Genomic DNA, 5,778 nt, shown 5'->3' on the forward strand with positions numbered 1-5,778 from the left:
TTATTAATTCCTTTTTTAAAGTGATATGCCTCTAGGAGTCTGTCAACCAGCTCCATGGAGTCTGACAAGCTGGATTCTATGCCTGAAAATAATAATCTCTTTGGTTTTCCTTCTAAATGTAGGGTATGATGTTACTAAATGTTAATGTCTTCTATTGCTCCTCTCAGCTACAACCCTAAACCTGCAAGGCCTGATGTGTTGCATACATTTTGTGTAGGTAAGAATGAGAAAACATTTGAGAGTAATTTCTAAAATCAAGGCAAATCAAAGGATTTAGGAGTTTACCTGAATACTGGTTGTTAAAGGTTATAATGGAGGAATCATACCCAAATTCAATCCCTTGCCCCGGAGCCTCACCATTGGCGCCATATGTTAGGGCTTCATTTCCTCTGATGGATTATAAATACAATGTTGAAATGTTAATTCTCATCTACATCCTAGTCAACAATCATGGTGTGACTGAAGATTTAGAAAAGGGACTTGTCAAATGTGCAAATGACCTAAACTTATGATTAAAATATAATTTGTTGGATAACAGGTTAAAGATTCTTAAAGTTCTAAACAGGCTAAAACAAAAAGCCCACTCAGAAAAATACAATTTAATGCAGATAAATTAAAAGTCTTACTTTTAGCTTAAAATGAAACCAAAAGGATATATGAGAAAAGAAAGGTGTAAAATTGTTTACATGAAGAACCCCCCGGAGCGCGGGCACGGAAGACGGATGGCACGCGGCTGGAAGGCAGCTCCGCCCAGTGGGGTGGGGGTGGCGGTGGGGGTCCGGGGCAGCGTGGCCGCGGTGGGCGCCGCCCAGTTTTGGGTTCCTCTTGGCGGGGTCCTCCGCTCCTGGGGCTCGGGGTGCGCATCGGCGGTGCTGGGAGGCGGGGCGCCGCTAAGGGGAGACGCCCTTTGGCGCTGGCGGACCCGTGGGGCTGCCTGGCCCGCGGGCGCTCTGGGACTTTTAGTTCTGGAGGTGGAGCGAGCGGTGCCGCACGCGGGGCCTCCGGCTCAGGCGGAAACGTTTACGGCTCTGCCCGGGCTGCACAGGACCATTTTCTCCCAGAGAGTCTCACCCTGTTCCTGGCAGCTGGCAACACTTACAGGCAGATAGCCGTCTTTAGCTTGTCTGCTGCTTTGAGCTCCAAGGCCAGAGAGGAAAGTAAGAAGCCCGTGGTGACCTTCCAAGCCCACGATGGGCCTGTCTACAGCATGGTCTGCATTGATCAACATCTGCTCGGTGCTGGGGATGGGGAGGCGAAAGCCTGGCTTTGGGCAGAGATCCTCAAGAAGGGCTGTAAGGAGCTGTTGTTCCTTACGTCAGCCCCCACACAGGACCAGCCTGGAAGTACCTGAGGTCAGTGCTTTGCTTCTCCTCCCCAAGGAGAAATCCCTCTCCCTGGCTGGGGGAGACTGTCAGCTGCATTCGATGGACCTTGAGATGGGGACCTTCAGGCGGGCCCTCCGGGGCCACACCGACTACATCCACTGCCTGGCACTGCGGGAGCGGAGCCCCGAGGTGCTGTCAGGTGATGAGGATGGGGCTGTGCGGCTTTGGGACCTCCGCCCGGCCAAGGAGGTCCAGACTACCGAGGTCTACAAGCACGAGGCGTGCTCGAGGCCCCACAGTGGGCGCTGGATTTGATGTTTGGCAACTGACTCAGACTGGATGGTCGGTGTAGGTGCCCCAGCGCTCACCCTCTGGCACCTCCGATCCTCCACACTCACCACCATCTTCCCTATGCAGGCACCACAGAAGCACGTCACCTTCTACCAGGATCTGATTCTATCAGCTGCCAGGGTCACTGCGTCAGCCAGTGGCAGCTAAGTGAGGAGCTCAAGGCCCGGGTGCCTGGCTCCTCCCCAGGGCTGCTAAGACTCAGCCTCAGCCATTAAGCATCAGCCCGAGTGCAAGGTCCTGTCAGCCACAGGCAACAGCTGCAGGGTGGATGTCTTCACCAACGTAGGCTACCAAGCTTTCTCCCTGTCCTTCTGACCTCCAGCGACACCCCCACCTCCATCTCGGGTTTGGAGCATTTTTTCTTCTTTTTTAATACAAATAAAATTTCGGGCTTTTCAAAGAAAGGAAGAAAATAACCTAGGGAATTATTTGGGGTAGTATGATCCAATGGTGTGATAAAGACACTAAGAATGGGTAACATTAATGTTGAAAGAAAAGTAAAATATCCAGACCAATAAGTGAAACAGTCCCATGGTGTTTTACATTGGTAGGACCATGGTTGGTTCTGTGTTCAGATCTATAATTTAAGGTAAAATAGACCGAAGTCTATTAAGAACAAATAAAGAGGCAAAGAATGCATATCTAGGAAAACAGAGATGTTAGGGAGGTAAAATAACAGCACAACAGTAACGATACTATACTGACTGCACGATTGATAAAGCAGTGCTTTCTGTGCGCTGGAGACACTTTAAGTAAGTCGTCTGCTCTAACTCCTGCATAAATCCTAGGAAATAATACTACTGGTTCTTTTTTTCAGATGAGGAATCTGATGCTCAGGAAAGTAAGTTGTCTAGGATTACTTCCATACTAAGTAATTGAAGGCATTTGTGTAGAAGAGAGAAAGACATCCTTTCCAAAGGAAAGGAATAGAAGCTACAACTGGATGCAAAAGAAAAAGTCCTAGTATTCATAACTGCATTAGGATGAAACTGCCTGCCTGCCTACCAGCAGGTTCTCCTTTGCTGCATGTAATCATGCTGAGGTGAACCGAAAGGAATAGAATTTACAGAAAAAAACGTTCCTGTGCTGATTGGGAGGTGGGGTTAGGCAGTTACCATTTATTGTGACATTACTATGGGTCATGCACTGTGCGAGAAATAATAGCATCGTCTTCCTATAACAAACCCAGAAGGAAAGACTGTGTTCCCCATTTTAGATGAGAAAACAGACTCTCATGAAAGTTAAGTAACTTGTCCCAAATTGCATACAAATTAGCCATGAAGCCTGGATTCAATTATCTGTCTAATTATCTGTGACTCCAAGATTTATGCTCATCATGCTGCCTTTCATTCGGCAAGTAGAAAGCCATAAAGATATGTGAGTAATGGGGTAAAATCTTTGTCTCATATTTTTACAGATAATTGCTACCACTATGAGTGACAGATTATACAAGAGGATGAATGTTAGATCTTAGTAGCAGTTGGATTCCAGCTGTGGAACTCAGAATTCAGGACAGGTTTGTAGATTCCAGAGTTGGAATGCCCAAGACAGTGGCTACTAGCTTCATGAGACTAGTGAGTGCTTGAAATAAGACTACTACCAGCTGAGATGTGCTCTAAGTGTAAAGTATACAATGGATATTGACAGACATGTTACAAATAAAGGATGTAAAATATTTCATTAGTAATTTTTAATTGATTACATGTTAAAATGTATCATGGGTATATTCAATTAAAGTATGATAAATTAATGTTTCTTTTACTTTTTCTGTGGTGGCTACTAGGAAGATTAAAGTCACATATGTGGCTTGAATTATATCTTTGTTGGACAATTATTCACATAAAGGAACCCTTTGAATTCTTAAGGGATCACAAAAGGAACAGCTTAGGGTAAGTAGGCCAAGGAAAGACTATTGATCATCTTGAGAGAATCCTACATTTAGGAGCCAGGAAAGGTGATGACAAAGGAGACTGGGGAGTGATCGAAGATGACAGCGTTAAGATGGAAACTTGGCCACAGGTTGCAGAAAGGCCAGGGAGAATGACAACAGGAAAGAGGCTGTTACATTTACCAGTTAGGAGGTTATTTGTTTTTAGGACTTTTCATAGAGTGGTTGTGGTGGAAGCTCGTTTAAAAAAGGAATAGGGGTGGGACTCAAGATACATTTTTAAGGAAATGGATGATGTGAACATGTATATAAGTTTAGTGGAGGGGAAGAGAGAAAAGATTCAAAAGAAAGAAGAGATTGTTGAGGTAGTGAAGTCCTATCACCAGTTTTAGGAAAGTAACTTGCCTAGGAGAGGATTCAGATACTTCTTCTCTGAGGCCACAGAGAAGGAAAAGAAATTCAGGAATTTCACATGATTTTATTTCTTATATTCTCTGAGATAGAAGAGATAAGGTTATAGCCCATGTTAGAAGATTGAGGCTAAATTTGAGAGCTTGAGAAGTATGAAAAAGGCTCAGAAAAGACACAGTTGCAAGTCATCAGTGTGAAGTAATAAACAAGTGGGAAGCGAGCAGTGAAGAGCCAGTGCAGTCTGGGCGGCATAAATGCTCAGGAGCACAGCTGCCGCAGTGATGTCCTGTCAGCGACAGAGCTAAGCTTTCTGAGGCTTACCCAAGATTAGGAAAGAACCAAGTTAGTGTGATTGAAGGACATGGGGCTGCTTCTCTAGCTTGTGTGAAAGTAACAAAAACCGTAGAACATGATGTCCAAGTTGTATTTAAAAAAGCTTTCAAAGCCAGTCTGGGAACGGATCTCACTTGTATGAAGCAGTGCCTGGGTCAGGTGTGTGTGTCTGGCTCTGTGATGAAGGGTCTCAGCTTCTGCAGATTACCCACATCACCAAGTCAGAAGCAGCAAGAACGAACATGGATTTCCATCCATCCTTATGAGGTTCCAGTGCATCCTCATGTGATTCTAGTCTGCTTGGTGACTGTCGCTTCCCAACTGCCCACTCTCTGAACGTCAGGCCAGCACCAGGAGCAGAGACGGCCTGGCAGGAACTGCTTATCCAGCCCCACAAGCTAACTCCCTGTAAGTAAGCCTTTGATTTGTAATATAAAAACAAAAAAATACATCGATATTGCTACTGTTTCTACTTCTCCAGTTTATTCCTTACTGATACTGAATTAAAAGACTAGGAATGATGGCAAACACTGCAGTTTATTTCTTCTTTTTTGTTAACTGAAGTATAATTGACTTACAATATATATAAGTATCAAGGCACAACACAGTGACTGGATCATAATGGAATGATCACAGCAGTAAGTGTAGTTACCATTGGTCACCGTACAAAATTACTACAATATTACTGGCTATACTCTCTGTGCTGTGTATTATATCCTGTTGACTTATTTTATAACTGAAAATTTGTACCTCTTAATCCTTTTCATCGATTTCATCCACCCCATGCCCCACCCTCTAGCAATCACCAGTTTTTTCTCTGAGTCTATGAATCTGTTTCTGTTTTGTCATATTTGTTCATTTGTTATTTAGATTTCACATATGAGTGAAATCATAAAGTATTTGTTTTTGTCTGGCTTATTTCACTTAGCATAATATCCTCCAGGTTCATCCATGATGTTGCCAAGGCAAGACTTCATTCTTTTTAGAGCTGAGTAATAGTCTATTGTAGATTTATACACCACATCTTCTTTACTCATCTATCAATGATCACTTGGGCTGCTTCCATCTCTTGGCTATTGTAAATAATGCTGCAATGAACAATGAACTGGATGTATCTTTTCAAGTTAGTGTTTCTGTTCCTTTTGGATAAAAACCCGGGAGTGAAATTGCTGAATGTATGGTAGTCCCACTTTTAATTTTTTGAGGAACCTCCATATGATTTTCCGTAGGGGCTATACCAATTTATCTTCCCACCAACCGTGCACAATGGTTCCCTTTTCAGCACATCCACACTAATACCTGTTATTTCTTGTTTTTTTTTTTTTTTTTGATACAAGCCAGTCTGACAGATGTAAGGTAGCATCTCATTATGGTTTTGATTTGCATTTCCCTGTTGAAGTGATATTGAGCATCTTTTCATGTGCCTACTGGCCATCAGTATGTCTTCTTCGGAAAAGTTGGTTTATAATT

At 43.6% G+C, this 5,778-nt stretch overlaps 1 pseudogene; it reads left to right on the plus strand.

Annotated features, from left to right (window-relative positions):
- Positions 1 to 686: 686 nt before the first annotated feature.
- Positions 687 to 1,991, plus strand: LOC135322454 (THO complex subunit 6 homolog; annotated as a pseudogene).
- The last annotated feature ends 3,787 nt before the right edge of the window (positions 1,992 to 5,778 follow it).

Source organism: Camelus dromedarius, chromosome 11, assembly GCF_036321535.1.
Source record: "Camelus dromedarius isolate mCamDro1 chromosome 11, mCamDro1.pat, whole genome shotgun sequence".
NCBI lineage: Eukaryota > Metazoa > Chordata > Mammalia > Artiodactyla > Camelidae > Camelus > Camelus dromedarius.